Consider the following 11,573-nt stretch of genomic DNA (forward strand, 5'->3'; position numbering starts at 1 on the left):
GGTCAGAGTGTGAATGGAGTGGAGAATTTAAATGACAGGTGACAGGAACCTTGGAGTCATACTTCTGTTTCTTTATTTTTGTTTCTTTCCTCTCCAACCCAGTCTTTTCCTGGTTAGAAATTGTTAGACCTCTAAGTACTCCCAGTTGTAAGCTGAAACAATAACTCTTTCTCTCTCCATGGATGCTGCCACACCTATTGAGTATTTCCAGTATTTTCTGATTTTATTTCAGATTTGAAGCATCCACAGTAATTTTCTTATTTAAATATTCCACATTGTTGGGTAGATGCCAGTGTTGGAGCTATACTGGAATAGCTTGGCTGGATGCACAGCTAATTCTGGAGCACATGTCTTCAGATGTCCACAGCCAGGATATTGTCAGGGCCCATGTGCTCAGCCGTTTCTTAGTATCATGTGTAGTTGGTGAAGACTGGCATCTATGATGGTGGGTACCTCAAAGAGTAATCAGAAATGGATCAGCCAGTCAACACTTCTGGCTAAGTATGGTTGTAAACACTTCAGCCTTGTCTTCTGCTAATACTTAGCCAGCCTCCTCTTAAATGCAAATATGTTATTCACTTCAATCGCTTCTCTGAGTAAAAAATTTCTTCTGAATTCCTTATTGGATTTATTAGTGACTTTCTTATAATAATGGCCCCTAGTTTTGGACTGCCCACAAGTGGAAACATCTTCTCAATATCTATCCCATCAGACTTCAAAGATCTCTCTCAGGTCACCCCTCAGTCTTCTCTTTGCTACAGAAGAAATCCCCAGCTTGTTCAGTCTTTCCTGATGGTTATAACCTTCCAGTTTTCCTATTTTCTGTTCCAAAGTAAGTCCTACTCAGAAAGAGGGGGGAGAAAAAATCAATATTATTAACATCTCTCTTCTGCAGAAAGGAACTGTGCTGTTCTTTAATATCTGGTCCCTAGTTTAAAATTACATTCTGTCCTTATTTTAACATAGCACTTCCATTTCATATATTACTAGTCAATCTACCATGATGTTATACATGGAATCAATTCTGAACATTGTCTTTAGATGGAGCAGAATTAAATTTAAGAGGATAAGCGCAGTATCGCATGCATATATAATTAAGTCTACATTTTAAAGTTGCAAACATCGGCCTTGATTTTATGTAATTATTGATTTGACGTTATTCATAATCAAGTCGAAAAACTTGCAGCAATTTGGAAGCAAAAAGGGAGAGTTTGCTGGAGCAGTGAAATTTCCCTGCAAAACATGCTTTGGAACTGGAAGATGCAAACATGATGTACTGTTAGATGTAATTCAGAATGACAAGCTTACATAAGCTGTTTCCATTTTAACTGCATATATTGGAATTCATAATTGAAAAAAAAATGACAAGTGTGACAAAAACGTGACAACTGAAAGTACACTTCTGCAGACAAGAAATTTTAATATTTAGCTAGTCAATCTAATCTATTTAACATATTACTCAGAATGGGCATATAACTAGCAAGTAATTTCAAGGACCTCAATTTAAGTGAACGCTCTTACATTTTGGTAAGACAAATAATGACTTAAAAGGGTGGAATCTTATAACAGGCCCACACAAAGTGGGGCAGCCAGTAGTGGGTCAGGGACCTGTTCTGTCAATGGGCTTTGCTATGGCTCCTTAACTCAGCCAAAGCACAAGCATCCCACTTCCAGGTATCCCAACCAGAGAGAGTGAGGGGGATGATGTGCTGAATCCATCAAAAGAAGGAACTCTAGTTAAAGACACCCAGATGGGTTTAGATTGGTTGAACTGCACATTTTTTTCCTTTGGCTTCAGCAACCACAGGAATGAAAAGGAGAACAGGGAAGGGTGTCCCCTGAGGTCTTTGATTCTTACCTAGAGATCCTACTGCAGGATCTGTGGGACTGAAGTGAGGTAATGTTTGCTAAAGATGGGCAGAAGAGGCCAGCCTCTCGAAACCAAACAGGTGTGGATGGAAGCAACTGAAGTAGTGAGCAACAGTGCCCATAGAGGTTGAAGGACCTCCAGGGAGCAGGGAAGGTGAGTGGCAGGACACTTTGAGGTGATAACCACCACATTCTATCTTTCCTAACATTCTCTGCACAAAACTCTTCAGACCAACACACCTTGCAGCTCCACTCATTCCTCTTTCTCCAGGCACTTCCTCACATAGCCATCTCAACAGCCAACATTCACAGTCTCACTCACCATCATCTTGGCACAATCTCACACTTATGCCTCACAGTTACCTTGCACAAACATTGTCATTCCCCCTCTCCGCAGAATCTACCTCTCTCACTCACATCTCTCAGATTTCTCTCCTTGTAGAAGAAGAGAGTGCAGAATTCCAGGGAGAGGCAGAGAGCTGGGGGGGGCGGGGGGAGGAAGGGTGGCCCTCCAATGATAGCACCTTGGCAGACATGACGATGCATTCCCACCTGGTCCACTTGGAAGGAGGTCTCATCCAAGGGGCTGCAGATGTCAGTGACGACCTGAGACACTGGTGCCCACAAATATTGAGACAGCTAATCCTCTGCCTATAGGCCCTTGCCTGTAGAAAGAATCAGAGACAAAGAACCAGAACCAGAAAGTGAGTTAGACAGAAAGCTTCAAACAATTTGTTTCCTCATTCTATTTTAAAAAGAGTTAGTTGAATTTATAACGTAATCAATATCTCTGAGGGAAACAGTTATGAAGGACAGGAAGGAAGGAAATATAGGTTAAAGGGGTCTCTTGGTCCCTTGCCATCTTCTCTTGGAGCACAATGAGTATGACTTGCGGGGAGTGCATGGAGGGTTAAGGCTAAGTTGAGTGACAGTGGAGAAAAAGATACAAGAGTTTAGCAGGTAGCTCAAAGAGGAAGCAATAAGGTTAATGATGGGAGTAAGGGGTGTCAGGAAGGAGAGGTATAAAGAGAAGATGAAAGGAAGATGAAAGGCACTGTGTAAGTGAAGAATTATATTACATAGAATGTACAGGACAGAAATAGATCATTTGGCTCAACTTTTCTGATTCTCCCTCTATTTGATTCAGATCTCCCTCCCTATTCTGATTTCCCTTCCTAACAGCACTGTGGGTGTACCTACACCACATGGACTGCAACAGTTCAAGAAGGCAGCTCAGCACCACCTTCTCAAGGGCGACTAGGGATGGGCAATAAATGCTTGTATAGCCAGCGATGCCCACACCCCATGAATGAATAAAAAAAATTTCTGTCTGCCTCTCTCTTTCCTCTAAAACACATATGATGTATATATGTTAATAATCTGAATCTCCATCTCACAGCCTTAAGAAATTAGCATTTGCTTTTTATTATTGTCAAGCAAAGTTGAAAGGTTAAAGAGTGAAAAAATAGCAATGTAATTATTACATTTCTTAAAGCTTTTGTTTAGTGCACCACATAGTGCAGGCCGGATTAAATTATTCCAAGGCCATACATTTGAAACCCCTGATCCAACAGAGAGAGATTGTTTTGATGGGCCTTGCTGCTTTTTCTCCCCCTTTTCATTATTCATAGGAACAGAGGAATTATTAGATGAAAAAATGTCTCCAATCCAACTAATCTGCCTTCTACCATGTTGGTAGTTGTATGATACAATGGAGTTGTTGACAAGTTATAACAATCAAACCCTATCTATTATTCTATAGCAATAACTGTAGTTGCCCTTATTCTTGTACAGGGTTACAATCTTTGCAACACACACATCCTGGGGTATTGCAATAACTATTGAGGCATATTCCTGCTGAGCTTCGTGGGAAAAGTATTTGCCCATGTTGCCCCTGTGTTGCAAAAATCTGGTTCATAATTCACATGTTTTAGAATATAACTTTTAATTTCAGGAATGGAGGTTAAAGTGTTATTTAAGTGGATATATGATTGAGAAACTAGTAGTAAGTCTGATATAACTGTAACTCAAACAAGCCTGCCACACTGTCATAGACGCGGGCTGTGTGGGCAGAAGGTTCTTCTGTTTAATTTATCTGTGTGTGTTTGCTGACAGAAACAAGCAGTTCAGTTTGGGAACAGGCAGATTGAGAGAGCCCACAGAAGATGATAGTCAGTTGGGTCTGCACTTCAAGCAGAGAAAATTGTTCACTGTGTAGAATGCGTGTGGGGCTCAAGCTCAGTTTGGATTTCATGAGGAAAATGCAGCTGGAAGATTTGTTTTAGCTTGCAGCTAGCAGAAGAAACCTACAGTTGTCCTTACAGAGCCTTGAGGCAGAAAGCAGTCAATAGAGTTAGTTAGAAAGCTGTGGGAAAGCAGTTGGGTATCTGACAGTAATGCAAACAAGGAGCTGGGGCATCCACAGTTGTGAGGTCTGTAAAAAGAGAAAAGGTGCAGGAATGCATAGCCAAAAAGCTAATGGAAGGACCCCCATAGAATCTTACCTTGGATGATAGCTGAAACACCGAGGAGAATTAAATTGAATTCCAGAGAGGTGTGGCATACCTTTGAATTGGTCCTTAAAGAAGTGAATGAACCTTCAAAATTGTTGTAATGAATAAGGGGATTCTTGGGGGAAAGTTAAAAAGCAAAACTGAGTTTATAATATATGTCGTTGTAAGCAATAATTAAGTTATTACTTTGTTTAATTCTTTCTGATATACAATAAAGTTTGTTTTTGTTTAAAAATGTGAAATCTTGTGGCGTAGTTCTATCGCTTAATTGCTGGGTGTTTGGATTTCTTCTTTAAACACTAACAGTCCCTAACAAGATTGTAACACTTGTCAGACTGCAGATCTTGCCTGGACACATCTATCCCAAATCCCAGTGTAGTTTCAGAACTGGGAGATCCACAATTGACATGATCTTCTCAGTTCAGCAGCTGCAAGCGAAATGCCGTGAACAAAGGAGACCACTATGTATTTCCTTCATCAATCTCAATGAAGCATTCAACCATGTGAGCAGAGGCAGTCTATTTAAGCTGCTGGATAAAATTGGATGCCCTCCGGAGCTGCTCAGTGTGATTTCCTCTGTCCATGACAACATAATGGGTAATATCAACTATAACAGGGCAACATCAGAGCCCTTTGAGATCCACAGTGAAGTCAAACAAGTTTGCGTTCTGGTACCAACACTGGCATATTCTTCCCTTTGTTGCTGTCATATATGCCTTCAGTTCATCTATAGAGGGTGTTTACTTATGTACCAAAACTGACAGAAAGCTGTTTAGCCTTGCCCACCTGAGATCCAAGACAAAAGTGCACCAATCCCTCATCAAAGAGTTCTTCATTAACAATGCTGCAGTAGCATTCCATACTGAAATATCTTCAGTGGCAAATGAATAGACTCTCGTCTGTAAAGAGTTTTGGTTTGGAAGCATTGTGAACTGTGACGAGGATAGTGTAGAACTTCAAAAGAATGTAGACATGTTGATGAAATGGGTGGACAAATAGCAGATGAAATTTAATGCACAGAAGTGTGAAATGAATCATTTTGGTAGGAAGAATGCAAAAGGAAAATATAAAATAAAGTGTACAATTCTCAAGCGGGTACAGGAGGAGAGGAACTTGAGTGTATATGTGTATAAATCATTGAAGATGGCAGGACAGCTTGAGAGTGCAGTTCATAAAACATACAGTATTCTTGGTTTTATTCGTAGGAGCATAGAGTATAAAAGCAAGGGAGTTATGTTAAACTTGTATAGAACACTGGTTCAGCCTCAGTTGGAGTATTGTATCCAGTTCTGGGTGCCACACTTCAAGAAAGATGTAAAGTCATTAGAGATAGTGCAGAAAAGATTTACAAGAATGGTTCCAGGGATGAGGAACTTCAGTTACATTATGAATGGGAGAACTGGGAACTGTTTTCCATGGAGAAGAGAAAGTTGAGACAGGAAAGTGGAGTTGAGACCACAACATGATCAGCTATGATCTTATTGAATGGCGGAGCAGGCTCGAACGCCTGAATGGCCTACTCCTGCTCCTAAGTCCTATGTTCCTATGGACAGAGTGGTTATGAAGAAACTGTTCCTATTGGTGAAAGAATCAAAAACAAGAGGGCACAGATCTAAAGTAATTAGCAAAAGATACAATAAGACACGAGGAAAGGCTTTTTATATACAGTGAGTGGTTAGGATCTGGAATGCGCTGTCTGAGAATTGGTGGAGGCAGGTTCAATCGAAGCATGCAAGAGGGAATTGGATTATTATTTGAAACGGAAGAACGTGTAGGACTACAGGGAAAAGGTGGGGAATGGCACTAGATGAATTGCTCCTTCAGAGGACCAGCAATGACATGATGGGCTGAATGGCCTCTGTGCTGTAACCATTTTGTGATCTCCAAGGCCTTAGTTTTAAAATTAGTTTTCAGGAAAGAAGTTTTTTTCTGTTTTTACTTCCCACATTCCATTTTTAACCATGCAGCACATGAATTATGAAAGCTTGTAGAATTTGCTCAGAGCCTCACCAATAAGTTTAATGATTAATAATAATTTCAAAAATATTCTTATCACATACTAGTCATTTAGGGAAGTCTAGATATGATTCTCTGCTCTGTGAAAAATTGGAGTTCGGTGGAAAAAGGAAAACCCCATTTCAATGATCCCAAAAGCACAATCTTCACTGATAAGTTTTTTAAAATTCTTTCATGGGATGTGGGTGTCGCTGGCAAGGCCATCATTTGTTGACCATCCCTAATTGCCCTAGAACTGAGTAGCTTGCTAGGCCATTTCAGTGGGCAATTAAGAATCAACCACATTGCTGTGGGTCTGGAATCACAAGTAGGTCAGACCAGGTAAAGATGGCAGATTTCCTTCTCTAAAGGACATTAGTGAACCAGATGGGTTTTTAACAATTATAGTTTCATAAACACCATCACTGAAAATAGCATTCAATTCCAAATGTATTAATTCATTGAATTTAAATTCCACTGGCTGCAATGGTTAGATTTGACCCTACATCCCCAGAGTATTAATCCTGGAACTCTAGTCCAGTGACATTACCACTATGCCATCATCTCACCCATTGGTAAATTTTTCTGTTTGCCAAGCATTTAACACAACAAAAGCATTTTTGCTCAAATATATCATTGTCATGGAAATATTTTTGTATCACTCGCAACAGTAGTTTCAACTTTAAAAATATTGACAAACCAAGTTGAAAGGCAGAGAGCCATAAATAACAAAAGAGAAGCGATATATGATGAAATCATAGATAGGTGATGCCAAGGTTGGATTTTAAAGCTGGCAATTATAGGGGGGAACAAAGACTTGGGGTGTGAAGGTAAAATATGGCAGACTTCTTCAGATGCCTCAAAATCTACATGAAGGGATTCATGAGACACTTCCCACTAATTCCACCCAGGATCTTCATGTCTAACAAATAATTATCTCTGAGACCTCTCCCCTCTCCTGAATCTATGAAACCTGCCCTAAAAACATATTGGGAAACAGGATGTGTATCTGATCAAGTACCAATCACCTTGGAAGGAGAGGTTACCATAACATCCAACTACTGTCAATCTTTTGTGTTAAAGGAGCCACTAAGCTCCAGGCATCAGCACAACCTTGACCAAGAGAAGAATGCAAAAACTGAATGCCAGAGAAGAGATGAGAATAGCTGCCATCAACATCAACATCTTGGAGAGCACCACTGACCAGGAGCTTAACCAGGCCAGTCATGTCAACATTGTGAATAGCTGCTATCTACATCGAGGTAGCATTCAATCAAGTGTGATCAAGGAGATCTGAAGTTAAAAGGAAAATCCTCCTGTTGAAGTCAGGAGGTGGACATTGAAAGTGGCAATGGTTAGATTAACATGAGAGGAATGACATAATGAAGCAGCCTATACCAGTTACAGCAGGAACAAAATAACAGCTAGAATTGATTTGAAAAGTGGAAGGTAACATTCACACTACATGAATGCCAGGTAAAGGCCAGATGAAGAGGAAATGTTACCATCTCTTGACTTTCAACTGCACCATTGTCATTGAGTCTCGCACCGTCAACATCTTGGTGAGCACCATCGACTGCAAGCTTATCCAGACCAGATATACCAATGCCAATACTGAGAATAGCTGCCATTGACATCAAGGTAGCATTCAATCAAGGATGATCCAAGGAGACCTGAGTTCAAAAGGAAGATGGAGCCATACCGGCTGTTAGATGGTGTACATTGAAAGTGGCAACGGTTAAGTTACCTTGACGTGAACAGAAAGCATTCATTGAATCGTGATTAGCACTGCACAGAAGGAGGTCATTCAGCCCATTGTGTCTTCACCTGTTCTTTTGTAGAGCATTAGTTCTATTCCCTGCTCTTTCTCTATATCGGTGCACAATTTTCTCCGATGGGCGAATGCCTTAAGAATTGCTAAGGTTGGAGATAATGGAAAATTCAAGAATAAGCTCATTCAGGCCATATTCCAAAACATGCTAGAGGCCTTGAGATAAGGGAACTGGAACCACCTGGTACAGATAAAATTAGAATAAGGGAGGCAAAGAAAGCAGTTGAAAGGGAGTTAAACACAACTCAATTCAGCTATGCTGGTTTGCTAATCTGTATAAATATGAATGATTTGTGACATAGATTGTGTCCCAGCACTGCAAGCTGTCACGAATAGTATCACCTGTATGAACCTTCTACTTGTATATAAATGGTATTTTGTAGTCTCACTTTGTGTATAAATGGTATTTTGTAGTCTCACTTTGCTATCAATAAATATATCAATAAATATCTTTCAATATCATATGGATCTTAGAATATGTTAAATATGATTTGTACACCTGCCATAAAAGAAGTTGGCACAATTGTCAGAGGCCAGATATCACTGCCCAGAAACGGGAACTATCGACTAACAACTCCATTTTGTTCATTTGCAACTCCTCAGGCAGAATTTTCCGTGCCAGTTGGCATTGTGCATCATGGCGGGCATGAGCGGAAAACATGGAGGGAAGGCCCAGAATCGATTTCATGACATTGTGAAACCAGTTTGCAATCGTTCACTCCACCCGTTAAAGGGGGGCCACATTTCCTGCCGCCGCACGTTGGGAGCCTCATTTTAATACATCTGCATATCATTATAAGCCCAGCTCGCCAGAATCATCCCCCCACATCAAATTTACCGCTCACGTTGGCGGGAAAACACACCCGTTGCAGAACAAGTCTTGACAAGTGTGACGTGCAGAAGTTGGGACTTACCGCCAGGGTCTTGCTCACATCGCAGACATCCGAGAAGCAAAAGGTGCTGGAGCCTGACAGAAACAGCACCCTGGAGGAACGTCCATCACATGCTGGGTGGATTCTCATGGACATGGCTCCGGCGTGAAGCAGCTCATGGAAGGTAGAAGGTCACATTGAGGGTCTGCTTTGGGACATCACAGTGCCTTGGCCGTGGTCTGCAATAAATGTTCATCAAGGGGTTGGAGAGGAAGGAGTATGTTGGAATCGAGAGGAAGGTGTACCGGGTTGGCGGATGGGGTATGGAAGAGGAAAGAGTGTCGGTAGTGGGGGGCGGTGAGGTTGGGAGGGGTGGAGGGGATATGGCAGAAGGAGGGTGTAAGGGGGGAGAATATGGCAACTGGGGAGGTAGTTGTAAGGGGGGAGGAAGATGTAAGGGAAGGAATTCAGAGGGAGGAAGGAGTTTGGAGAGGGGAAGGACTTTGGGTGGAGGAAGGAGTTCAGAGAGGGCAGGACTTCAGGGGGAGGAAGGAGTCCGGAGGGAGGGCGGAAGGAGTCCGCACAGGGAAAGGAGTCCACAGGGCGGAAGGGGTCCAAGGGGACGAAGGAGCCTGGTGGGAAAGGAGTCCAGAGGGGGGAAGGAGTAAGGGGGTAGAAGGAGTAAGGGTGGAGGAAGGAGTAAGGGGGGGATGTCCAGGTGAACGTGAAAGGGAGGAGTCTGCGGAGTCAATGACTGCCTCCTGGGGAGCGAAATGAGAGTGGGCATGGCAGGAGGGAATGGTGAGAATGACCGAGGGCAGACTGAGGCGGTAGGGTGTGAGGGTGTGACGGTAAAGGTAGAAAGGATGGCGAGGGTGTTTGGTGGGGACTCGAATGCAGACACAGACCCTGGTGTGGGAAGGAGGACGTGGGAGAAGTCAATGTGGATTGGGGTGGGATTCTCGGGAAGGTAGGGAATGTGCATGTTTACCTGGACATCCGCAAAAGAAAAGGGTTCTGGCTGTTAGGAGACAGTGGAGAGGTGGAAGGTGATGCCAGGAGGTCAATAGTGATGGGAAAAAGGAAATGGGTGACTGGGGGAGGGGAAAGGACAGGGGAGCTGAAAATTTTTATCATCACCATGCTTCAAAAACCAAAAGTGAAAAGAGACTCATGATAGGCAGGAACAGGTGCTGCATGGGAATGTGATCAGTGGGTGGGCAGAGATGCAGATCAACTCAGATGGACAACTGAAAGAAAACCCCAGCAGGCAGCATTCAAAATACTCAGGACATTGAGATGAGTGTGATGGAGGAAGGATTCATGTGCGTAGGATAGTGTTTGCACGAGGCTCCGAAAGGCCCTGTCACACAAACACTTGACCCTCCAGAATCACCCTACAGCTGGCTGCATGCAGCTGAACTGCTAGTGGAGGGATGGGGTGGGGAAGCAGTGGGAGGACTTGTGAAGCCTGTCAATGAAGCTGAAAGACATCATGACACATCATTCAGTGGAAGTGAATATATTTTCAGATTATAAAGTGACAAAATGTGTTCAGCCGTACAACCACTTGTGATCAAAATTTCTTAACTTTTCTAGGCCTAACACTTCTAGGTGCTGCTCTGACATCCGCAACAGGGGCTGAGACAGCCTGTGCAATGGTTGCCCTGTTGTCTCTGATGGCTTCGGTATACGCCCTCTGGAAAGCCAAGGCTTGAGAGTCCTGGCTTGCTTTGGCTGTCCTCCTGTGGGCCAGCTGCTCCATCTGTAGTGACAGAGGATGAGGTTGGGGTGGGGGGGTGGTCACAGGCAAAGGGGACTAGGAGGGAGAGGACAGCCTCTGAGATTCCTGAGTGGATGACTCAGGGGTGTCCAGCTGTGGTTCCTCCTCCCTATGGGTGCCCGAGGGCCCCAGCCTGACTCCTTGGGGTGAAGGAGCACCTGGAGGAACGTCGAGGTGCCCTGTTTCACTCTCGCATTGCCACTGCAGGAACTCAACAATGGCTACTGCTATGGAGTGCTGGTCTGCGCGCATCTCCACATTCAGCTGGATCAGGGCATGGCGCTTGCCATCCTTCCCATGGAGACCTCCATGTGGACACTGCTTCAGAGAGCAGGCGGACACACTCCTCCGACTCACATGCCACTCTACTGAGGCTTCCAATAGCTCTGCGTGATGTTCCCCCGTCTTTTGCCGACTCTCCATGATGAGTTGGAAGGCTAAATCCAGAGGTTCATCATCTGACTTGGACCTCACAGATGCCTCTTCCCCAGCAGTCCTCCAAGTGCCCACGGGGCTTAGTTGAACCTGCCTCCTCCTGCTGCGGACACGTATCCATGTAGTGACCACCAGATTGTGAACCCAAGCCTGCTCTAGATCTAGGTCCCACTGAGGTATGTGTCTCTGTGCTGCTGGAGGGTGTGGGTAAGCACTGTGATGGATCTTCCAGGCTGCTTATTTCCAGTTCTTCAATGAGGAGGTATCCTTTTGGC

The 11,573-nt window shown here is 43.4% G+C and overlaps 1 protein-coding gene across 11 annotated transcripts in view; it reads left to right on the forward strand.

Moving 5' to 3' along the window:
• The first annotated feature begins 534 nt into the window (after positions 1-534).
• egln1a (egl-9 family hypoxia-inducible factor 1a) overlaps positions 535-11,573 on the forward strand; it is a 138,029-nt gene continuing 126,990 nt past the window's right edge. For 4 of the 11 annotated variants that reach the window (XR_013576611.1, XR_013576612.1, XR_013576610.1 and 1 more), the window contains exon 1: positions 542-832. The gene's annotated coding sequence lies outside the window, so the exon portion shown is untranslated. Of the gene's footprint in view, positions 833-11,573 lie in introns of all 11 variants that reach the window. The other 7 variants (XM_078541973.1, XM_078541974.1, XM_078541971.1 and 4 more) reach the window with 4 other exon arrangements.

The sequence above is a fragment of the Cetorhinus maximus genome, chromosome 5 (genome assembly GCF_964194155.1).
Source record: "Cetorhinus maximus chromosome 5, sCetMax3.hap1.1, whole genome shotgun sequence".
Classification (NCBI taxonomy): Eukaryota; Metazoa; Chordata; class Chondrichthyes; order Lamniformes; family Cetorhinidae; genus Cetorhinus; species Cetorhinus maximus.